Source organism: Protopterus annectens, chromosome 5.part1, assembly GCF_019279795.1.
Source record: "Protopterus annectens isolate FY-2018-M chromosome 5.part1, PAN1.0, whole genome shotgun sequence".
Taxonomy (NCBI): domain Eukaryota; kingdom Metazoa; phylum Chordata; order Ceratodontiformes; family Protopteridae; genus Protopterus; species Protopterus annectens.
The window spans coordinates 104,019,989-104,046,194 of record NC_056736.1 but is presented as its reverse complement, the minus strand read 5'-3'; the positions used below and the strand labels follow the sequence as shown (position 1 = coordinate 104,046,194).

Genomic DNA, 26,206 nt, shown 5'->3' with positions numbered 1-26,206 from the left:
TTTTGGGTTTCTACTGTGACAGGATTGGACCCCATTCCTAAGTCAAAGTATGGTTAAAGTTCATGAAATTAGTATTGTTTCAGTCTTTGATGTTAGCCAGAAGTGTTCTTCGCAGCACCCGCAATGTGCCCAGTAATGATTCCTCCTGCAATTCATATGGAGTTACATGTATAGGTAGTATATCTAAGTACGATTGTAAATTCTTTTGTATAAGACTTGTTGCTCCTACTACTATTGGAACTGTGTGGGTGTCCTCCTTCCACAATGCCCTCATTTCTGCCTGCAAATCCTGGTATTTTATGACTTTGTCTCTTTCTATACATAAGACATTAATCTGTGTGTAGCAATTTCAGTGATCAGTGCTACTTTTGTCTTTTCATAGACTACTATATCTGGTTTCTCGCATTTATTTTTTGAACTGATATAAACTTCATCATTTTCTTTAGTGCTTTGTGGCTCATATTTCCAGTGATTTTTCAGCTACTTCAATATTATAATGTTTGCACAATCCCCATTGCAACAGTCTTGCCACATTATTATGCATTTCAGTATACAGTCCTTCTGCCATTAGTATATCACAACCAGCAACAAGATGTGCGACTGTTTCCAATTCTGTTTTACAAAACCTACATTTGTCTGTTTCTCCCACATGTTCAGTGGACTTTGTAAACCAAGGTGTACGTAGTCCACTGTCTGGGCCTCCAATATCAACCTTTCATCCTTTGGTTTAAATCCACCTCTCCTTAACTGTTCTTCTATTCGATCCTGATCATCATGAAGTTGTTCCAAGAATTTTCTGTACTTGCTACTATATTTATGCATTTTCCACATTTCATCTTATCTGATCCTTCACCTTATATTCTTTCTTTTTGTTTTTGGCACATTTAGTTGCTACCTGATTTTTATCTACTTCTGGTTTGATTTCCATTTCTGCTTGACATCGATTTTCTTCTGATAAACTAAGCAGGGAAGTCATCTTAGACTTATTTTCCTCATGTTTCAAAACTTTCCCTACATTTGGGTCTTGTGAGGTCAGCAGATATGTATGCAGTCCTATGATGGAAGATCTGTACGTGTAATCAGTTTTGAGGAGGCCCATACCTCTTTTCAGAATGGGGAATATATAGTCTTGGCATGCACTGATTTTTATAAATCATTTGAGGAGCTTGAATCATTTTCTTGCTTTACTGTCCAATCTCTCCAACACCTTTTGGGGGCAGTCAGTCGCTCCAAAAGTGTAAGTTAGGACAGGAGGAGCAAATCGGTTTATAGCTTGAATTTTGTCAACGCTGTTTTCAGTATTAATTTAAGTCTTCTAAAATATTCCTTACTAAGTTTTATTCATATTTGTTCATGTTTTATTGTTGATCCTTCGTCAGTTCCCAAAGATTTATACACTCCCTCTTGCTCAAGTTATTTTACATCCCATTCCTGTCCCACACTGATGTTTTCTTTGGTGCTGCAGTTTCCTGCTTTAAAGGTTGCTTTTGCACATTTATCAAGACAAAGTGACATTCTTACATCATCAGAAAATGTTTTGAACACTTGCAGTTGTGCTTTCAATTCCTTATCTGATGAACTATACAATTTTAAATCATCTACAAAAAGAAGATAAGTCTTTACACGTGGTTGATGTCCTTCAAGGATGCATCTGCAGTCCTAACAAATGGGTTGTCCTGTCGTCAGGCAGCCCTTCAGTCGGCCGGATTCCAAAGTCTGGGTCTGGCCTCGGCTGGTGTCGCACTTCACCCGACGTCATCTATGCTGGTCTTCGGGTATAAAGGCATCAGCCGACGCCATTTTCCCCAGTATTTCTTGCAGCGGCGCTGGCCCAAGCAGAAGCTGTTCGCAAGTGCGGTCGGTCAGATCCAGAGATTACTACTACCGAATACTACCGAAGACTTCTAAAAGTTAAGTACCCGTTGGGGACTCTTTCTTGCCTCAGCCGATGTCAGAAAAAGTGAATAACTGTTTAACTTGTGGGAAACAAATACCTCATAAAGATTTCCACTCTTACTGCTTACCTTGTTTAGGCCCAGACCACGACGTAGCAGCCTGTTTAGCCTGTGCTTCTTTCAACCGACGAACGCTTAGGCGTCGGTCGGAGTTTGCTGAACAGTTTTTCGGCTCAGATTTTGCGTACATTATGCCGTCGGATCCTCCGACTTCTCAAATTAAGAAACGCAAAGAAAAAGACCGACACTCGCGGTCCGTGGTTTCGGCCTAAACCACGGTTAAGCAAACCGCGAGTGTCTCGGTTTCGGCCAAAACCGAGCAAACGGGTCAATCTTCAGCCGAATCCATGACTACTACCGAGGCTCCTGCTACCCTAGTTGAATCGGCCTCTGAAGTTTTGCCTATTAATGTGGTTCCTCTAGAATTATCGGACACCATCCCTTTGGATGTCTCTACCCCAGCACGTGGTGCTGCTAGGCCTCCTGCAGCCATGTCTATTAAGGCCTTTGCCAGGGCTAAAGCAGCCAAATCTGCTAAATCTGTGCCTGTTAAGCCACCCTCACACAGGCCCAGTTCCAGTTCTCAAATGCTTACTCTGGCAGAGGATCTCATCTCTTTAATAAGGGGATCCCAATCTCACCCAGACAGGGCCTCTCAGCCTCCAGAAAGAGACCTAGAGCAGAGCCCCCTGAGCCAGTGTCCTCAGATGATTCTTCTGATGATTCAGACAATACAGACCATCCAGAGGCTCCTTTTTCTACTTATGAAGATTCCGATGCTGAAGAATCTATTCCTTCTGCCTCTCCACCAGAGGAATTTTCCTTTGGGGAAACCTTACATGCCATGAGAGAGCAATTCCAATGGCAGGGACAAGATTTCTCTGATTCAAGAAAAAGGCTTAGGACCTTTCTACATTTACCGCAACATAGGCCCTTAGCTATACCTCCAGTTCTTCCTGTTGTGGATGATGCATTTAATGATGTTTGCACTGCTCCTGATACTTTACCTCCAGCCCCTGCCAAGCCCGATAGGTTTTACAGGGTACCGGACACTCATCACCACCTATACAAGGCTCCCCTTGCAAATCCTGAGACTATCTCCCAGGGGCCTAAGGCAGTAGCTTCGACCTCAGCAAAAACCCTCTCCCTTCTGAAAGGGAATCCAGGTCCTTAGAGAGATGGGGTAAAAAAGTTTACACCTCTGCTACTCTCTCATCTAGAGCCTTGAACTGTCAGTTTCATATGATCCAATACCAAGAGTTTATGCTTGATCAGTTAACTAAGAAACTGTCCTCTGATGATTCCTTAGAAAAGAAATATGTTTTAGAAATGGTGAATAACATTCAGCAGGTTAGTAACCATTCTTTAAAATGTGGCTATGATGCACTGGAGGCTTCATTTAGGTCAGCCATGACTGGCACAGTTATAAGAAGGCATGCATGGTTGAAAGAACAGGTCTTGCCGGATCATGTTAAAGCAAAGCTATTAGATGCTCCTATGGATAAGGTCAGTCTATTTGGTTCTCCTGCCCAGCAAGTAATGAAGAAAATGGAAGAGAAGGCAAAATCTGTACAAACAGTTAAAGATTTCTTACAGGTTCAGCCCCCAAGGTTTAGCAGGAACTGGCCTTCCAAAAATTGGTCCTTTCCAGACTCCTCTAAATCTCAGAGAGGCAGGAATAGACGCTCCAGAGGCAGAAATCAATCCAGAGGAGGTGCCTACAGAGGACGCCAGTGGCAAGGCAATAACCAACGAGGCACAGACACAACCACTGCCACTGCAACAGGACAATCACAGTGACTTGGCTCTGACACCGCCTACCAGGGAACAAATAGCAGCACCCTTAGGCGGAAAGTTAGCCTTATTTTCAAAAAATTGGCACTATATCACAAGAGACAAGTGGATCTTGCAAACTATAGACCAAGGCTACAGGTTTCATTTCCACACATTACCAGAAAAAAGAGGAATGCCAAACCTACCTCCAAACCAAAAAACAGAAGCTCTAAAACAGATAGCTCAATTAAAGATGAGAGCTGTGGAAAGGGTACCACCTACAGAACAGGGCAAAGGATTCTACTCCAAACTCTTCCTAGTACCAAGAAAAGAGAAAAGTTGGAGACCTATTCTCGACCTGTCCGCCTTAAACACATTCATCATTGTTCCAAAATTCAAAATGCTGACCCTACAGCAACTTCTTCCCATGCTGGGCAAGGAGTGTTGGCTGGTAACTCTAGATCTCAAGGAGGCATACCTGCACGTCCCCATACGACCAAATTGCAGAAGATACCTCAGATTTCTTGCAGGATCAGAGCATTATCAATTCTCAGCATTGCCCTTTGGCTTATCTACTGCCCAGAGTATTCACAAAATGCCTGGCATCAGTAATCGCTCATTGCAGGCTACAGGAATCCAAATTTATCCATACCTGGACGACTGCCTGATACAAGCGGACAACAAAAGCAAGCTGACAAAAGACTTACAAAGAGTCATTTGCTTACTACAAGCCCTGGGATACACAGTCAATTTAAAAAAGTCAAGACTGATACCATCCCAAACAAGAACATTCTTGGGTGCGGAATTGGACACAGTAAAACAGATGGCATTCCTAACTGCAGAAAAACAAGAACAACTCCCTCTTTACTTCTTGGCATTAACAAAGCAGAACAAACTAACAGCAAGGAAAGTACTGCAGGCCTTGGGCTTCATGGCATCATGCATAATCCTGGTCCCCGATGCCAGACTGCATATGAGAAAGCTACAGTGGTACCTAAAGAATTTATGGTCTCAGCACAGGCACAGCTTAGAAACCGAAATACCACTAATCCCATGCCTGAAACAAGAGTTCCTATGGTGGGCTCAAGCATGCCAGTCAAACCCAGGCTTGCCCTTCCACAACTTTCAAGCAAGCCAAACCATCACAACGGACGCCTCAGACCTAGGTTGGGGGCACACATGCTGGACAAATGCATACAAGGATTATGGACTCCAGACCAGCTGCACCTGCACATAAATCAAAAGAAATGCTGGCAGTAAAACTAGCAATCCAGAATTTCAGACCATTCCTCAAAGAAGGCCATTTAATGATAAGGACAGACAACACCACAGTCATGTGGTACATCAACAAACAGGAGGCACTCATTCATACCCCCTATGCAGAATGACTCTGGACCTTTGGAATATGGCACTGAGCTACAACATCCAGTTACAGGCAATATTTGTACCGGAAAAGAAAACATCCTAGCAGACATGTTAAGCAGAACTACCTCGGATGCTCACGAATGGATGCTACACCCGGACATCTTCAAGGCCATCACAAAGAAATGGGAATGCCACAAATAGATCTATTCGCATCCCCACTCAATCACCAGCTCAAGAAATTCTGCACAAGGACATACCACCCACTTGCATGGAAGGTGGACTCTCTATCCTTCAGTTGGAAAGGCCTGACAGCATATGCATTTCCACCTCTTCCTTTGATGCACAAGGTACTACTGAAAATCAAAGAGGAACGCCCAAGGATAATTCTGATAGCTCCAATTGGCCAAGACAGCACTGGTATCCATTGCTGAGGAGCATGTCTCGGGGGAGAAGGTTGACACTATCCTGATGCCTTTGATGTTAACTCAGAACGACTACAACATCATGCATCCAAACCTAAAAACTCTGCAACTGACTGCCTGGAACATTACATAACAGCAACTAACCCAGAGTTATCCCAAAGGGTTAAAGACATTATCCTTGAGGCCCGCAGACCTTCAACAAGAAGGAACTATGCAGGGAAATGGAAAAGGTTTGTCATTTGGAGTACTGAAAGAAGAAAAGATGTGTCAAAGATAGATATTGCTAACATCCTGGAGTACTTGGCAGAGCTTCTCCATGCAGGCCTGTCCTATTCCTCCATCAAGATACATGCATCAGCTATTTCTGCAGAATACAGCTTTGATCCCCCTGTCTTCTCACATCCTCTACTCAGGCAGTTCCTCAGAGGAATCAAGAATGTAAAACCTCCTAGGAAACCACCATTACCAGCATGGGACTTGAACTTTGTGCTAGAAAAATTGACACTCCCTCCATTTGAACCAGCAGCAACAGCAGATCTTCAACACCTATCCTGGAAAACTGCCTTCCTACTGGCAATTACTTCAGCAAGAAGGGGGGTTTCGGAACTACAGGCCTTAATGGCAGTACAACCCTTCCTAATCTTCCATCAAGACAGAGTGTCCATGAGAACTAATCCTACATTTATGCCTAAGGTGGTATCCAGTGTGTCTCTAAACCAGGCAATCCACCTACCTACCTTCTTTCCCAATCCGCAGAACAGGGGGGAAAGACTGCTGCATACCTTGGATGTACATAGACAGTTGCGCTACTACCTGGACAGAACCAAGGGCAATAGAAAAACTGACCAGCTTTTAGTAGCTTATGCAACAGGAAGGGAAGGAAAAGCAATTTCCAAACAGACAATCTCCAAGTGGATAGGAAATTGCATAAGATTCTGTTACTCCTACCATGGAAAGCAAATTCCACAGAACATAAGACCTCACTCTACAAGGGCTACAGCCACTACCACAGCTTTCTTATGAGGAGTGGCTACCAAGGACATTATTGAGGCGGCTACTTGGACCTCCGTGCATACATTTGCCAAGCATTACAACTTACCTCTATACTCTAGATCCCGAGCAGGGTTTGCCACTGCTGTATTGCAAGGGATCCTAACTACACCATAATTTTCTTCCTCCTCCCCTAGTTTGGCTATGGTATTCTACCCATTTGTTAGGACTGCAGATGCATCCTTGAAGGACATAGTACAGTTTTGTACCTACCATAAATGTAGATGTCCGAACAGGATAGCATCTGCAGTCAGGATTGCCCACCCTCCTTCCCATCTGTGGTACTCCTAGGGTATTTACCCTCCTAATAGCTAGCTAGGGGGGGGGATCTCTTATGGTGTATTTGTTTGTATATATGTACATACATGCTTATTTTTTGTGTTTGCCTACTATTTTTTTTTTTTGGAAACATTGGCATTTACCCAAAATTTAGTTTTCCAAGAGGGCAACTGGCATCTGGGGCAAGAAACACTGAGGAAAATGGCGCCGCTGATGCCTTTATACCAAGACCAGCAGAGATGACGCCAGGTGAAGTGCGACACCAGCCGAGGCCAGACCCAGACTTTGGAACTGACGACCAAGGGCTGCCTGACGACAGGACAACCCATTTGTTAGGACTGCAGATGCTATCCTGTTCGGACATCTACATTTATGGTAGGTACAAAACTGTACTTTTTCTGGGATCCAATTCTAACCATGACCTAATTTGTTAAGTAGATGGCTTAATGGGTTTAAGGGCAAGGCAAAAGAACAGCGGTGACAGAAAGTCACCCTGGAATATCCACCTTTGAATTTTTATCCCTGGAATAATTTGTCCCTTATCATGGCTTAACTGCAAAGCGGTTTGTCACTGTTTCATGGTCACTGTAGTCAATCAGTGTAGGCTATATCTTGTACATTTTTAAGCACTCTTTTATCCATGAATGTGGGATACTGCCAAATGCTTTTTTGTAGTCTGTCCATGCCATACTTCGATTCTTCCCCTTTTTTACAGTTCTCCATTATGACTTTATTTAACAAGTGATCCTTTGTTCCATATGACTTTCTTTTGTTACCCTTTTATTCTGTTGCCATGATTGAGTTTTCTTCTAGATGACTAATAAATTCTGTCGGCATCAATTCCAGTGTATAGTTTATAAGTCGTCAGAATGCAGGTTATTGGCCTATAGTTTTTAGGATTGTTTCCAGGTTCACTCTTTAGTATTGTTTTTCCTTTTGTTAACCAGGCTGGTTTCTGCTGGGGTGTGCATATAAATAGTTCTTACACATGGCTAAATTTTCATGTAAGGATGTTAATACTGTTAGCCAGAAGTTAGGTACTTACTGCATCCGGGCCTAGGGTTTTCCAGTTAGGAGCTTTTCTTAACTTTGTTTCAATCTCTGTGGCTGTTACTTCATCCAATTTCATATCCTGTACATTTGAATTGCTGTTGCTTCATTCTTTTACTTCTATCCATTTAGCAACTTTATGTTCCACAAGATCTTCATAGGTATTTCTCCAAAACGTATCTCATTTCTTCTTTTTTTGGTGGTGTTTCAATTCCTTTTGCCTTGCTTCCCAATTCTCTCTAAAACTTTTTTTGGGCCATCAATAAATTGCTTATTTTGTCCTTTCCTTTATATTTATCTGCATATCTTCTAAGGTTTTCTGCCTTTGTTGATATTTTTAGTTTATTTGTGATAGTGCATGATAGATCCTGATCTGTTCTGATACTGCGCATTTCTTTTCATCATGTCTGTCTTTGAGTATTTTTGTTGATTTGTTCCCTCTTCTATACTCTTTTACCAGTGACACTTCTTGTCTTAACTGTTTTATAGTTTTCTCGATTTGATACTTCCATGATGGCATTCAGTTTCTCCCCTTTCTTTCCCTTACTAACCTGTGTTTTTGTGGTAAGACTTTATCTGTTATTAATTTAGTTGCAAAGTAATATATTCTGTTTACATCTGTTATAATGCACAAATCTGTATGGACTGTCCTAATTACTGTTTTCATTTGTTTTATTATCAAACTTCTATCTTTTTGGGTTTATTGACATTCCAAAGCTATTTGCTTTTGTTATTCCTTTCATGGCAAGCAGTTGTCTGCTTCTGTTAGGACTCATTCTACTAGAGCAGTGGCTTCTTCAGCATCTTCTTCAGGGGTGTGGACATCAACTCTGTCAATGAAGTTGCTACTTGGTCCTCCATTCCCAAATTCTCTAACATTACAAATTGAAGGTGATTTCCAGAGCCAGGGCAGGTTTTCCAAGGCTATCCTTGATGTGTTTGTGGAGGGCTCCTCATTGCCACCCTCCTCACCTTCTCAATATGATTTGTACTCTCCCAGAGGTGACAAATACTGCAACAGTGACATAGAAGGACAATAGTACAGTTACGTAAAATCTTACTGTAACAGTAAATATCCTTTTCACTATTGCAGTATTCACTCCCTCCTACCCCCTGTTTTATTTCTCCTTTCCTATGGGTGGTATTTTCTTCCTGGCTGAGAGGTTCTTACCCTTCTCTTCCTTTAACTTTTCTGTATGTATTTCTCCTTTCCACTAGGGGTCCTAGTTCTCTAAGGGCAATTCAGTTCTGGGTTGAGAGCATTTATACATCACCTTTATGCCCTACACTTGCGCTGGGAACATACATCTGATGTACAATGCTCCTAGGTAATAAAGGCTTTGTTATACTGGCTGGACATTTGGCTGCCCTTGGTAGGAGATCCCAGAGGTGATGAATACTGCAGCAGTGAAAAGAAGGACATTTACTGTTATGGTAAGATTTTATACAGCTGTACTCTACTGCCTACGGTTTTCCTGATAGTTAGCCAGCTGCCTCTAAAAAGGCAGATAAGACGTATAAAATTTCTAAGTCTTTTTTAAATTTTTATACACTATTCCCAAACATGTCCTAACAGCTATAGCATTGGTTGATCCCATTGCTGCTAAGCACTTAGTTAATTGTGATCCTTCTTCAGATAGGATGGGAAAATTATTGCTTAGGTATGGGGGGAAAAGTCTATTTTTCTGCAGCTTTGATCTTCAAAATTTTGAGTTATCAGGTTAATGTTAGTTTGCTCTGACAAATTGAGAAAGTATGAGGAATATTTTATCTCAGGAAAAACCTGCTTTAAATAGCTTAGTTTCTTGTTTGCAGTGTGTGTATGACTCTGTGGATATATATTTGGGGCTGTGGCCACTGGTACTGTTTTTAGGAGGTTTGCATGGCTGCATTCTCCCAAATGTTAAACATGATATTTTAAATTCTCCCTTGGATAGAGATTTAATGTTTGCCCCCATGCTGCAAAGGTGAACAAAAGGTATAATGTAAGGAGCAAGCTGATCCAGGGAGTTGCTAAGATTTTTCTACTTTCCTTTTCTAAATTGTCCAAGGCATTTTTATCTCCTCATCCAATTTTGGCAAAAAAACAGAATAAACAGTCTCAACAAAATTCAGGTAAACGGATGTTTAAGAAGAAATGGCAAGGGAATTCCAAAAAGAAGTCCAGAACCTCCCAAAACGAAATACAGTCCAACAAGTCTGAAGGACTATTCAAGAGACATTTTGACCCTCTCCCTCCCTTGCCCCTTTTTTTCTTTGAGAAAGCTTGACTGTCCATTTTCTCTTAGGCAACAGATTGTTTCAGATAAATGTGTTTTGAAAGTCATTCATCAGGGTTACAGATAGCAGAGGGAGGAAATTCCTCCTTTCCATGGAGTCATTCCTCATCCTCCAGATCAGACGTATTTCTTTCCACCTGCTCTTCATCACATGCTATCCCAACCAGTTCCTGTTTCCCAGGTGGGGAAGGGTTTTATTCAAGGATGTTCCTAGTGCCAAAGAAAGATGCTTGGAAACCAGTTCTTTGTTTCCTAAACCTGTTTGCGAAAGTTCCCATATTCAAAATGATGCGGCTTCACAACCTTTTGTGCCTCTTCTTCCTCTTTCAAGTTTCCTGGTAACACTAGTGTTTATCACCACATTGCTATTCACCCAGACTTCAGATGTTTCTAAGGGTTTTGTGTGTCTGGGTCACATTATCAGTTCTCTGACTTACCCTTTGGACTATCCACTGCACCAAGAGTATTCACAAAGTATCTAACTCCAGTTATAGCTCACTGCAGACTACAGGGTATCCACATTTTTCCATATTTAGACAACTTGCTTATCTTTGCAGAGTTTTTTTCAAAGTGTCAGAAATCTCTCACTTTCATGCACAAGCTGAGATTCCAAGGGAATATTCAGAAGTCTTTTTTGACTCGCTCATACAGGATTATTTTCCTGGGATGTCAGCTAGACACCTCAGTTCAAAAAGCTTTTCTTGTCCAGCAAAAAAAAAAAAAAAATCTTTATTTAGATCTATTTCTAAGGTTTTCTAGTCCGATTTCAGTCACTGTGAGGGAATACCTCAGGATATTTGGGTGTTATGGCATCTGTGATTCTCATTATACCCCTGACAGAACTCCACATGGAAAAGTTGCAATGGTATCTGAAATCTCTTTGATCCCAGCATCTACACCTCTTAGTTTTTCAAATCCCAGTGGTGGGTTTTGTCAGAAAAGACATTTTTGGGTGGAGACCAATAGATGTTTTTAAATCCAGGTCTCCTTTTTTTTCTCCCTGCTTCAAAGCTGCCAGTCACCGCAGATGCCTTGGACTTTGCTCCGAGAGAAGTTTCAGGAGGGATAAAAGTACAGAGGCTGTGGAACATCAAGAAATGACACAAGCACATGTCAAAGAGCTGCTTGCCCTGGTCAAGGTGCTCAACTCTCTGAACCATCTTTGGTCCCTGGGACCTCTTCAAGTAGTTACAGACAATACCACAATCACATCACCACAAACAATAGCACATCAGTAAGTGGGAACCAGATCATACCCCTCTTTGCAGACTAGCGATGTTAGCTTGGGATATAACTTCACAGCACAGTCTCACTCTGCAGGCATCCTGCATTCTGTCAGAGTAAAATTGTTTGGCAGGCAAGTTGAGTAGGACCAGAGCAGACCCTCATGAATGGAAACTAGATAAAGGGGTCTTCCAAGATTTGATCCATCTGTGAGGAGATGTTCTTTGTGTTTCACTGTTGCAGTCATCACACTTGGGTTATCTGCCTGCAGGTAGCCCTTGGTCTGCCCAAATACCAGAGACTTAGTATTTCTGCGTCGGTTGCTGTCGCTCCCAGACTGACGTCAGGTTGTCAGGGGTATAAAAACAGGCAGCCGACGCCATTACATCAGTCTTTCTTGCTGAGGAGCCAGAAACAGTTAGCATGAGTGCCGGTCGGCCACTGCCTGAGTTTTCATTTCCGAATTGAATCATCCTGAAGTCTTCTAAAGCTAAGTACCCCATTGGGGATCCTTTTTTCTTGCTCTAACTGATGTCAGAAAAAGTTAGCACTTGTCTTGCCTGTGGAAAGCAAATACCACACCGAGATTTCCATTCTTACCACGTCACCTGCTTAGGCCCAGACCACGATGTTCTTCGCTGTTGGTTTTGTGCTTTGCTCAACGCCCGAACTATTCATCGTCGGGCCCTTATTCTCACTAAATACTCCGTATTCCAAAATGGCTTTGGTAAGTCATCCGACTACTGATCTTCAGAAAAAAACGTAAGGATAAAGACAGAAACAGACTGCACAGGTCCAAATTTGCTGACAATGCTTCCGTTAAGCTAGTCGCCAGTTCGCCAGTGCTCAGTGAGGTGCTTCTGCAGCTCCTGATGCCCGCTTCAGTGAATTCACATGCCACTACCGAGACCCATTCGGAGACCGGTATGCAGCGAGGCTCTTCTTTGACTACGGAACCTGCGGGTGTCTCTACCTTGGATAGGTTCGGAGCCACTGAGCAGGCACTGGCTTCTGAGGAAGGTCTTCGCATTACCGATACTCGATACAAACCATCTTCTTTCGCGTCTTCAGTTTTGTTTAAAACTACAGAGTTTCTAAGGCCAAGAGTATGAGCTACACCTAAAAAAATGATGACCCAGTCTCAAGCACCTGCTTCCTTGCCACAATCTCAAATGCTTAAGCAGAAGAACTGATCATGCTGATTAGGGGAAGCCAGCCGTCCCCTGCTAAGAGAAAAAGGGACTTGTCCCCAGCAGCTTTAACTGACCAAGAGTCTGACGTTTCCGAATATGAAGACATGCCTTTATCTGCTTACGAGGATTCAAATGCAGAGGAATCCATTCCCTCTGCTTCCCCTCCAGAGGATTTTTCTTTTGGTGAAACCCTTCATACTTTGGAATGCAGGATTATCCTCAGTCCAAAAAGTGACTCAGAGAATTTTTAGTTTTGCCACAACATAGACCCTTGGCTATCCCTTCTGTTCTGGATGTTGTGGATGATGTCTTTATGGAATCCAGTCTTACTCCTGATACTTTACCCCCTGCTCCAAGGAAACCAGACAGGTACTACAAAGTTCCTGAGTCTCACAAATTTCTTTTCAAAAATCCTACTGCTGACCCAGAGGTAATTTCCCAAGGGCCTAAAGGTATAAAAGCAGCTACAGCTAAGAATCTTAACCCTTCGGACAGGGATTACCGAGCTTTAGACAGACTGGGTAAAAAAGTATACACCTCTGCAACTCTAGCCATTAGGGCATTGAATTGCTAGTTTCACATGCTGAAATACCAGCAACATATGGAACTTAAGCAAAAATTATCTACCTTTACAGACTGTGCAGAAAATAAAGAATTACAGGAGCTTATGCATTCTGCAGGACAAGTCAGCAAGCATACCTTGTAGTGTGGGTTTGACTCCTTAGAAGCATCTTGCAGGGCAGCAGTCACTGATTCTGTACTGAGAAGGCATGATAGGCTTAAGGAACAGACCTTGCCAGACCATGTTAAATCAAAATTAATAGACGCCCCTTTGAATAAAGACAGTTTGTTTGGCACCAAAGCAGAAGAGGTTCTAAAAAAGATGGAAGAAAACGCTAAGTCTATGCAGACAAAGATTTTTTGCAGGTGCGGCCTCCAAGATTCAGTAGGCATTGCCGCTGAAAACATTGGTCCTTTCTAGCCCCCTCAAGGCCATCTCAAACTGGACCCAGGGGAAACGGACCCCCCCCAGATTAGTCTCCAAGGTATGCAGAGATCTAAGCAATGGAGTACCTCCACTTCTAAAACAGGAAGTGCTAAGCCACCCCCTTACAGAAAGAATTCACAATGACTTGTCAGTCCCTCTGTTCCTCTGCCCAATTGCTCGTGCCCCTAGGAGGAAAACTTGCCCACCATGCAGAAAACTGGACCTCCATCACCAAAGACTGATGGGTCCTCAACATTGTATCCCAGGGGTACAAATTTTACTTCCACACAGACAACCCCGAAAGGGTACCCAGACCTTCCTCCAAACCAGTGGGCAGAGGCACAAAACCAAGTTCAATCCCTGCTCTCCATAATGGCAATTCAACCTGTTCCTGCAGAACAGATGGGTCAAGGGTTTTATTCCAGACTTTTCCTGGTATCCAGATAAGAGGGCACTTGGCACCCAATCCTAGATCTTTCCATTCTGAACACCTTCCTAGTGGTACTAAAATTCAAAACGCTTACCCTTTTGCAGCTTCTTCCTATGCTGTCCAAAGAGGCCTGGCTAGTCACCTAGACCTAAAAGAAGCCTATCTGCACATCCCTATCATGGAATCATGCAGGAAATATCTACGTTTCAGGGCAGGATCTATCCATTATCAGATCTCTGCACTTCCCTTTGGCTTATCCACTGCTCCCAGAGTCTTCACAAGATGCCTGGCTCCAGCCATTGCCTATTGCAGACAGAGAAACATTCAAATATACACCCTTACTTGGACAATTGCCTGATTCAGGCAGACAGTCAGGAAAAGCTGATGCAGCACCTGACATTTGTAAAGAAGCTTCTAACCTCCCTGGGGTACACTATCAACGAAAATAAATCAAGACTAGTTCCCAGTCAAAAGATTGTATTCCTGGGAGCAAGCTTGGACACAGCCTCCCAGATGGCATTTTTTACTCCAGAAAAACAAGCCTGTCTAACAGGCTACTTCCCTCAAATGGCCACCAGAACCCAGCTATCCACAAGGAAAATCCTGCAGGCTCTAGGGTTCATGGCCTCTTGCATTCACTAATTCCATATGCCAGACTGCATGAGGAAACTTCAGTGGTACTTAAAAAGTCTTTGGTGCCAACATTCTCAGGACCTGGAAACCACCATACCTATCATACCTTGTCTAAGGACAGAGTTTCTTTGGTGGGCAGCAGCATGCAACCACATCAAGGGACTTCCCTTTACACAACCCCACGCCACCCAGACCCTAACCACAGACACATCAGACTATGCCTGGGGGGCACATTTGGGAGACAGGTGCTTTCAGGGCCACTGGAGCCCAAGTCAAATTCATCTGCACATCAACCAAAAAGAGATGCTAGCTGTTCAGCATGCTCTGACAGCTTTCAGATCCCTTCTCTCACCGGGACCCATGCTAATAAAAACAGACAACACCACAGTTATGTGGTACATCAACAAGCAGGGGGAAGCCCAGTCTTACCCACTCTGCAGGCTAGCCATGACACTGTGGAACACTGCATTGGACATAGATACATCTGCAAGCTCAATTCCTACCAGGCAAACAAAACTCTGTGGCAGACTACTTAAGCAGAAATCTCTTCGATCCACACGAGTGGCAATTAAATCCCAGTACTTTCAGCCTGTTAACCCAGAAATTGGGGATACCACAGGTAGACCTTTTTGCCTCCCCTACAATCACCAGATCAGCAAATTCTGCACCAGGACACCACACAGCAGAGCATGGAAAGTGGATGCCCTATCCTTTCAGTGGGTAAACCTCTCAATTTATGCCTTTCCCCCTCGACCTCTTCTTTCAAAAATACTACTCAAGATAAGACAGGACAGACCAAGGGCAACCTGATTGCTGCAGACTGGCCACGCCAGCACTGGTACCCACTACTGTGCAGCCTGTCACCGGTGCCACCATGGCATCTACCTCAGATCCCGACCCTCCTCACTCAAAAGGAGGGGACAGATCCTGCATCTGCAACGGCAAGCCCTGAACCTTGCAGCCTGGCTTATTCCTTGAATTCTCCCCCAGTGACCAGCCTAAGCAAGCAGGTACTGAATGTAATTCTGGAAGCCAGAAGACCCAGTACAAGGACATCCTATGCTGATAAGTGGAAAAGATATTGTTCCTGGATTCAATCTAAAGGAGCAGACACTGCTCTGCCCTCCTTACTGCTAATCCTGGATTACCTAGCAGATCTACTGCACAAAAGCCTTTCCTTCTCTTCCATTTTAAGATCCATGCCTCTGCCATCTTGGCTCATTACAACACTGAGACACCTCTCTTCTCTCACCCTCTCATCAAACAGTTCCTGAGAGGGGCCAACAATTTAGGGCCACCATGGAGAGCATCCACCCCGGCTTGGGACCGTAACTTTGTACTGGAAAAGCTCCCGCTCCCCCCCCCCCTTTGAACCTACAGCATCAGCAGAGTTAAAATTCCTCTCTTGGAAAACAGCCTTGCTTCTGGCCATCACTTCAGCTAGAAGAGTGTCTGAGCTACAAGTGCTTATGGCCGTGGAACTCTTAATTATTTTCCATGCTGACAGGGTCTCCCTCAGAACCAACCATACTTTTATGCCTAAAGTGGTGTCCAGTGTAGCTCTCAACCAATCTATCCATTTGCCAACCTTCTTTCCCAATCCTCAAAATAAAAGGGAAAGGATCCTGCACTCTTTAGACGTGCACAGGCAGCTCAGATTCTACCTTGACAGGACTAAGCCCTTCAGAAAATCTGACCAGCTACTACTATGCTTTGCACCTGTGGCAGAGGGCAAGGCCATATCTAGGCAAACTATTTCCAAATGGATAGCACACTGTATCCATTTCTGTTACAAACACCATGGGAAACCAACCCCTCAGGGGGTCAGAACACATTCCACCAGGGCAACCTCTACAGCATTCCTCAGGGGAGTCCCTACCAGGGACATTCTGGAAGCTGCTACCTGGAATTCTGCTCATACCTTCACCAAGCATCACCACCTACCTATATTTTCCAAATCCAAGGAAGGTTTTGCTACAGCAGTCCTGCAGGGCATACTAGCCAGCCCCATCTCTTCTTGACTGCCTCCACCCATTCTTCAGCTTTGGGAATCAACCCAAGTGTGATGACTGCAACAGTGAAACAAGAAGAACATAGTACAGTTGTGTACACTTACCATAAATGTAGATGTTCAAGTGTATTCACTGTTGCAGCCCTGGTTTCCACCCTCCAGCCCCCATCTCTGTCTCTCTCTACTTCTCTAAATGTATTACTCATCCCTTACAGGGATATTGGTATTTACTTTTTACTGGTGGTAATTTTTTCACCATAACTTAACTCCCTTTTTGGGGACTCCTGACATTTGGGGCAAGAAAAACTGATGCAATGGAGTCAGCTGCCTGTTTTTATACCCCTGACAACCTGACGTCAGTCCTGGAGCGACAGCAACCGACTCAGAACTACTAAGTCTCTGGTATTTGGGCGGACTGAGGGGCTACCTGCAGGCAGATAACCCAAGTGTGATGACTGCAACAGTGAATACACTCGAACATCTACATTTATGGTAAGTGTACACAACTGTACTTTCCTTAAGTAGACCTGTTTGCCTCCTGTCTCAACAATTCACTGGCAAGATTTTGTTCCAGGACTCCATGCAAGAAGGCTTGGAAGAAACTGATGCCTTTCCTTTTCCTTGGATAAGAATGTCACTGTATGCTTTTTCACCTTTTCCACTAATATCCAGGGTACTTTTGTAGATTCAGAAGGAATTCGCCAAAGTAATTGTGGTGACTCCCTTCAGGCCCAGGCACCTGTGGATGTTTGTCGTGTTTCACTGTTGCAGTCATCACCTGTGGGTTATCCCTGCTGTGTTAGCCCTTGGCTGGCCCAAATACCAAAGTCAGTGTTTTTGTGTGCCGGCTGCTGTCGCCTGTAGTTTGACATCAGGTCGTCAGTACTATAAAGCAAGGCAGGCAACGTCATTACATCAGTCTTTCTTGCCGTGGAGCCCATAGCAGAAGCAGTTAGCACAAGTGCCGGTCGGTCACTACCAGAAGTTGAATTTCAGCAGAAAACGTCTAAAGCTAAGTATCCCATTGTGGACCCTTTTTTCTTGCTCTAACCGATATCTAAAAAAGTTAACAATGGTCTCGCCTGTGGAAAGCAGATCCCACACCGAGACTTTCATTCTTACTGCATCACTTGTTTAGGCCCAGACCACAACATCCCTCATTACCGGTTCTGTGCCCTCTTTAGTGCGAGAACCATTTGCTGTAGAGCTGTTTTTGTAGACAATTATTTTCGTATTCAGTCTTCAAATTCCGATATGGCGTCTGTCAGCCAACAATACTCACAGAAGAACAGGGGTCTTTGATATAGACCCTGACATCAGTCATCTTCAATTGACTGCCTGGATGATAGGGTCTTAATTCCTTTTAAACACCTGTTTACTGAGGGCGTGCAGCAGGTACTAATGGAGGCAAGAAGGCTTGCAACTAGAAAATTGTATGTTAGCAAATGAAAAAGGTTTTCTGGTTAGTGGCAACAACATAGCCAAAACCCTTTCAGGGTTAGTTATTCTTTGGTTTTACAATATTTGTGTGAGTTGCTAGCCTATGGCCTTTCTCTGTCATGGTTCATTTATCAGCATGTCTTCCCATGGATCCTTCTCTTTCAATGCAGTCTTATGTCAAAATGCTCTTGAAAGAGGTTCTGCATAAGAGGCTGCCAGGAAAACCGTTGGCCCCTCCTTGGGATCTTAATGTTGTGTTAGAGAAGTTAACATTTGTTGTATTTGAACCAGTTAATCTGGCTGACTTGAGGTTGATAACATGAAATACAGTTTTACTGATTGCTCTGAGCCCTGCAAGAAAGATATCTGAGTTGCATGCTCTTATGGTGAGTCAACCCCATCTCATTTTCCATAGGGTCAGGGTTTCTTTGAGAACTAATCCTTCTCTAATGCCTAAAACGGTGTCCGAGTTTATTTTAAGCCAAGCTATCCATTTTCCCATTTTCATTCCTGAACCTAAAACTGAGGGAGAAAGGATACTGTCCATATATTGGATGTCTGTAGACAACTCTGGTAATATCTTAACAGAATTAAATAATTTAGATCTTCATATCAATTCTTCATGTCCTGTGAAGGTAAGAAAGGGACAACCTGTGTCAAAAGACTATTTCCAAATGTATGTCTAAGGCTGTTACCTTTCATTATACTCACTATAACAAAACTATTCCAGGTAGGGTCAAGTTCCACTCTGTTAGGGCCTTGGTTTCACCTTAAGCTTTTTGGAAAGAATTGGATTCTGGAAGTATTCTAGAAGCTACTGTGTTGGTCCCTCTATACAAACTTTAACAAAGGACTATAAGCTTGATTTCTTTTCTAGGTCCAGACCAAGTTTTGCTAGGACCATTCTCCAGGGGCTCATGGACTCTTCTTCTTCCAGAAACAAAAGTGGTTAGCTAAGATAGTCTACCCATGTAGTTAAGTATAATGCAGTACAGTTGTGTAAGCTGAACTTACTATAACAGCATATTTGAGTGATCACTGCTGCAGTAGCCTCTCCCCCCTCCCTTTTTTTGCTCTGTATTTTATGCCAGGGTTTTGACATTTATTTCTTTTTGTTTCTAGCGTTGCCCTTTCAGGGCTTAGCCTCCCCCTCTCTGCTGGCAGGAAAGCTCTGAAGGTCTTCACGTCCAAACTTGTTTTTTTGTCAGCTCAGCTTGAGCAGTTTGACAGTTTGGGTGCATGGTAGGTGCCCTATAGCTTTGGAAGCTGGCTGGCTATTATATCCTTGGCAGGATACAACCCATATAGCTATGCTCCAGCAGTGATCATTCAATCAACTACTGTTATAGCAAGTTCAACTTACACAACTGTACTTTCATCTAGCCAGACTACATGTAAAAGAGACAGTAGCACCTAAAATCTGTATGGTCCCAATTTCAACACCCCCTGACTTTTTAAATTCCACTTTTGATATTTATTAAAAGGGAGCTAGTTTGGTAGAGAGACTATTTTTATCAGATTCCAGGTTTCCCATTTTTCCTTCCTGCTCTACTACAGTCTAACAGGTGCCTCAGACTTTGCTTGAGTAGGTTGTGTCTTTCGGGGTAAAAGTGGAAGATCTTTGGAACAGACACGCACACAGACACGCACACAGACACGCACACACACAGACGCGCACACACACAGACGCGCACACACACAGACGCGCACACACACAGACGCGCACACACACACACAGACGCGCACACACACAGACGCGCACACACACAGACGCGCACACACACAGACGCGCACACACAGACGCACACACACACACAGACGCGCACACACACAGACGCGCACACACACAGACGCGCACACACGTAATCTATGCACTAAACTCTCTGAATCATCCCAGGACTACTACAAGTGATTTACAGACAGCACTACAGTGATATAGTACATAAACATGGGGGGTTCCAGTTCTTACCCTCTGTGCAGATTTTTCATAGTAGTTTTGGACATAGAAAATTGGCACAACCACACTTGACATGCTTGTTGCATTCCATCAAAGTGAAACAAGCTGAGCAGCACCAGGACATACCCTCATAAATGAAAATTGAATTAGGGTATGTTCTAGGATTTGGCCCAGCTGTGGGGAACACCTCAGCTAGATTTTTTTTCCTCCATTCACAGTAACAACTACAGGAATTCTGCTCCAGAAGTCATTGCAAGCTGGCCAGGAACACAGACGCATTGTTGTTTCCTTGAACAGGAATATTCATATTTCTTTCTTTCATTTACAGTGTCATTTTTTTTAAATTCAGATGGACTCTCCTAAGATTATTGTGGTGACTCCCTTCTGGCCTAGGCAACAGTAGCTCTCCCTTCTTTTAAAAATGGCCAAGAGTAAGCACAAGCTTCTTCACTGAGTGGAACTACTCACCCAAGACAAGGGTTGTTTGATCCACCCCAGCCTGCAACAACTTCGGCTGATTCTCCTGCTTCTTGAAAATCATGTATTAGCAAAAGGAAAAGATTTTCTAGTTGGTACCACATTAAGAACCAAAACCCTTTTAAGGTTAATATCTCTGTGCTTCTACATTATTTGCATAAGTTATTCTCTGGCCTTTCTTATTCCTCTGTCAGGGTTCATCTTTCAGTCATTTCAACGTCTACCCATGGATCGCCCTCTTTCATTGCACTCTAAAATCAAGCTGATTTTGAAAGGGTTCTGTGTACCAGTCCATCTAGAAAACAGGTGGCTCCTCCTTGGCATGTTACTTTCATTTTGGTAAATACAGCACTTGCTCCATTTCAAATAGCTCATCAGGCTGATTTGAAGTTCTCAGCATGGAAAACAATGCTATTGATGTCTTTGACTTCTGCGAGGAGTGTCTAATGTACAAGCCTTATGGTGGATCATCCTTATCTCATTTTTCACAAAGTGGGCTTCTTTGAGAATAACCTTTCATTTATGCCTAAAGTGGTATTCAGGTTTACTTTCAGCCAAGATATCCATCTCCCTGTCTTTTTTCCAGAACCTAAGTTGAGGGAGAAAGGATTCTTCATGCTCAGGATGTCCACAGACAACTCTGATACTGTCTTGACATAGCTAAAACATTCAGAAAGTCTGATCAGTTATTCATTTCTCATGAAGGTAATAAAAAAAGGACAGCCACTGTCAAAGCAGGCAATTTACAAATGGTTAACCTGTGCTATTTCCATTTGGTTACTCTCACCCTCCAGGCAGGGTCAAGGCATATTCTACAAGAGCCTTTGCTTCTTGTAAAGAGGTGGACTCGAAGTATTCTAGAGGCAGCAGCTTACAAAGCACTACAAACTAAATTAATTTTCCATTTCTAGAAGCATGCTTTGACCATTTTCCAGGGGCTCCTGGATCGCCATCCATCCTCCTCCAATTCTGAGCTCTGGTATTCTACCCATATAGCTTGGGCTGCTGCACAGTGATCAAATGATGAACATAGTACAGATGTGTACGTAAACTTGCAGTAGCCAGTCCCCTCAACCCCCGTTGTTTCTCTGTGATTTTTGCCATAGTGAAGACATTGACTTTTGCTTACCTAGCATTGACCTGTGTCAGGGCTCTAGCCTCCATTTTAAGTTGACATGAAAGCTCTGAAGGGCTTGATGTCCAAACCACTGATTTTTCTCCCTGCCTAGCTCGAACTTTTAACTGTCTGGGCACGTGAATGTGCCTTTAAGCTTTGGAAGGTGGGCAGTTGTATCCTGAGAAGGCTTATAATCCTTATAGCTTAACGTAGTGCAGCAGTGATCTATTGAAACATCTACTGTTATGCTAAGTTTACTTACAGAGCTGTACTTTACTTATCCAGTGCATCAAGATCTGTGATGGCTTTGAGTGGAATAGAATTCTGGTTTTAAGTGGGGCAGCTCACAACATTTATCTACTGCAGAAAGCCTCGTCACAGAGTGAAGTGATATGAGTATGTATTTGTTATATTAATGAATGAGGAGTTTTCAGCATTGACAATTTCCTGCCTTCATTCACCTTTTTTGATTTGGTTGTTTGATGGGGGTGGTGGGATTGAGATTATCGTAAAGGTCTTTACCTACAGATACAGGGTACAGAGTTAAATTCTGACCTCTGTTTATTGGCTAGGCTGGTAATAGTCTGCAGACTGATAGCCTAGTATTTACCTGAGTTGGGCATTGGCATAATTCTTAAGATGTTACTTCTTATACACAAGATATAAGGTTTGATTCTCGCCTTGGGGAAATGACTAACCTTAAACTGGCCCACAAGGGTAGCTAGCCTAGTACTTGCCAATGAACCTATGGTGATGTTGCTAAGTATGTTGTTGTCTTGCTGTAGTGCGTCCATAATTTATTTTGCTTTTTCCTACAGAGAGAGTAGTTAGTGGAAGCATAGCTTAATATTTACAAGGATATTTGCATGTTATTCTTCAAAATTGTTTCTCTTGGCTTTTCATATTTATTCGCTCATTTTGTTGTAAACTGTTTTTGGGTTTTTTTTGTTTGTTTTTTGGGGGGTTTTGAGGGTTTTTTTTTTTTGTTTAATGAAGAACTGAAACTGTTGCTTGGTTTTTGGCTTATTTTTACTAAGTATATGTGAGAATACCTATAGTTGGTAGAGGACCAGGATAGTCAGGTGCAAGATGACAGAAATGCACTGTTAGTGAAAATTTCATCGAACACTGTGCTTTGCGTGGTGACAAACCACACATATTAGTTCATTTTGTGCTCATGACTTCTCTTCCATAGGTCTGCTGTTATAATAATAAGTAAATCCGACATCTGAAGTTCCTGCTTGTTTCTTTGGATGATGAGTTTTAAGACTTTTTTTTTTTTCTTGCAGTGAGCAGACATTCCTTCTCAGTTTGAATAAACAGCTTGAAGATTCAACAAGTACCATAAAGTTGGATGTAGGACTGCTAACAAAGTGAGGAAGAGGTGGATAAAATAATTTAATCTCCAAATTGAAGTGTACACAATAAATAATAATTGTCCCCCCTTGCATTAATGTATGCCAAGTTCCATGGCTGCAGTCTAGTTTAATATGCACACAGAAAAAGTTACTGTTTGTAAATCAACATTAACAGTACCAAATACATACAAAAGCATTTAAAAGTCAAAACAAATTGATAAATCTGCACTGAAAGTGTGCAATTTTATTTTCAAGCACTCCTATAAGGAGTAGTTAAGAGCTGTTTGGCAGCTAATTGCCAATGAATCATATGTTGGGAAAATAGAAGAGCTTGTGTTGTGTTTAAAATTTTCGCAGATTTCTTTAATTGGTTTGCTTGATGATTGCTTTTTACTATCTAACAAATCTAAGGAATGTAAAGCAGGAAAGCTGTAAATGTTATTACCAGTTTGTATAACGATTGATGCACTTTTGATCTCAGCTCATGTTTTAGGCACATATTACAGGTTGAAACCTCATCTGGAATCTTCAGCCTTCTCTTTCCAGACATCTGCAGCTATTGAGTTGGGATAATGTTGGAATTTCAGTATTGAGAGGTGGCCGCAATTGTAGTGTGCCACAGCTATGAAACGTCTTACCTAGCAGTTAGAACTTCTTTGCAGCTTTTTCTACTTTAGACATAATATAGGCTGCATCTTCCAAAAGGGTGTTTTATATGGATTTCAGCATAGTTTTAGTCATAGTTCTGAGGAAATAATCTTTTTTTATATACATAGTGGTATTTTATAAAGTTCCATATTTCATTTGCAGTGCTGTCAGGCCTTTCTACGTGTGAACAAGGTTAATGTCTTTTTCTTAGCAAGAAAGCTTATTTTAAGATTGGTTTTGCTTAAAATTGTTTTTGTTTTTAGCAATTGCATGTTGTATAAGAATTCACAATGAATTTCATCTCTTGATAAATAAAACTGTACTTTTATAGATTGCACCAAAACTGGAATCTGTCAGGTATTGAAGACTGCATATCACAATAGAAGTGGCATATGCACCTTGGCAGAATGCATTTTTTGTTAAATATTTATATTTTTTTATTCATTAAAAATGGTATGTAGACTGATGCCTTCTGTACTTTTGAGTGGTTGAAGTCACAGAGGATATTTCATAAAAATAAAATATCATTAAACTTTCAAATGACCTTAGGAGCTTTTGCTCCTTTTCAGAAATGATAGCTCCATGTTTTAAGTAACATTGCCATGCCCATTTGTCTTTTACTACAGTGAATATGAAGAACTGTTAACATTTTTGAAATGGGTTTCTCTTTACTGTGGGTAGCCTTACTTTCATATACTTTTCTTTAATGCTTATTATGACATCATATTTCTCAGCTGACTATCTCAATGATGAAAGCAAATAAAATATTGGAATGTTTCTCTCTTATTTGTTATTGCTGCTAGTACTCTGTATTTCAGTAAATTGTAAGTGACTACCAAAATAGATTCTAACATTTTGAATGCAGACCTACAAAAGAATTACAACTTGCCAAACTACTGTGATGACTTTATTTCGTCAGTGTACTTTACAGTTATTTGTTGCATGATATATAACATATAAGAATATTAAAACTGACCCAGATGAAATGCATTACATATCTGTCATGTTTCAGCCACAATAGAAAAGCCTGCTTAGGTATGTATCATAAGATTGTGTAAAATCTTCTGTCATTCACAGGTCAGTCATTGAAGTTTGCTGTTATGTGCTACACGAGTATAAAAAGATTTTTCTTATCTTTTAAAATGTCAGTTTTATATGTACATGTCTTGAGTTCTGGTTTTGTTTTGTTTTGGTTTTTTTTTGGACACATTTCTGCATCAGTGTTTTTTCAGCATACTATTTATTTATTTGAGTTTGATGACTGGGGAAGTCCAGTGGGCCATCACGCAGATCAGTTGATTTGATGATGCATGTGTTTATATACCCATAAAGTGCTGTTAAAAGCACTAATTGGCTTCAAGAACACTCTGATTTTATTTAGTTTTCTAAGTTGTATAGTTGTCTATCTAATTTTATTAATTTACAATATAATTTGCAATAAAAGAGAATGATGCATCACTGTACTCAGTAATGGAAGGATCCCTACTGGCTCATCGTTGTCTGAGAGTGCAGTTTTCTAATCTTTTTTCTAGTGTTGGTCCGTTTTCTACTGTATAGATGTCTGTGGTTATAAGTCACTTTTACCTCTACTGTAAGTACTTATTGTTGATATATTGTTGGCTACCGTAGTAGACATTCATAATAATATGTTATAACGAACAAATGACATTCAGTTTTACAAGCGTCAGAATTCTAAAACAGACTGAAGTAAACCTGACAGTAGTACATAATTTGTTCATTAGTGCATTCTTTCATTCATTACCAGATTACCTGCTTAATCCAGTTCAGATTTGCGGGGGAGTTGGAACCTGTAGCAGCACTCAGGAGGTGTGAGACATAAAACTCATCTTGAATGGGGCACCATCCCATAATATGACATACACACACACACACACACACACACACACACAAACGGTAGAAATCCTTAACTGCAGTAAACTATGAAAAGAGGTGCTACATTAAAGAGAAACTAACTAGCCTTCTTTTAGTGTTTTTCTCTTTTCTACTAACACTGTGCATCAGTGTATTAAAATATGTACAAATAGTTATCAAGCAGTAAATCGCAACACAAGTTTGTGTTGTAAGGGGCTTACAAATGTGATGAATTCACTTGACAGTGTATATCAGGAAAGTCAACACATTAGTTAACTTCCTCTTTTAAAAGGAAAGCTAACATTAAACCATGCATCTGTTATTTCTTGAAGATAAATTATTCATTTACACTACAAGTCGATTTCTTTTCTGGAAGTTGTATGTTAATATTATTTTTGTAGAGTGGCAAGCCCCCTGTGCTGTATATGAAGCTTAAATCCCTGCTGCTTAAATACTCTTGAGTTTGCACAACATTAAAAAATGGTTCTGCATGTTAAGCTCATAGTTATTAATTTATGTAGAGTTGGAATTGGGATGTAAGATGCCTTATTCTCATCCATTATTTAAGTGTGTCTATTGTGTTTTAAAGTTATGAGCTTTTTTACATGCTTTCCGTTTTGTGTTAAATCAAGCTTAATTTGAGATTTCATTAATTAGTAGCTTTCATTTGTGTTTCTACTTTTAT

The 26,206-nt window shown here is 41.8% G+C and overlaps 1 protein-coding gene across 2 annotated transcripts in view; it reads left to right on the top strand.

Annotated features, from left to right (window-relative positions):
- Nucleotides 1-24,435, top strand: part of NDFIP2 (Nedd4 family interacting protein 2) — a 985,488-nt gene extending 961,053 nt beyond the window's left edge. For both annotated transcript variants that reach the window (XM_044072913.1, XM_044072912.1), the window contains one exon: nucleotides 22,933-24,435. The gene's annotated coding sequence lies outside the window, so the exon portion shown is untranslated. The remainder of the gene's footprint in view (nucleotides 1-22,932) is intronic.
- Nucleotides 24,436-26,206: the final 1,771 nt, after the last annotated feature.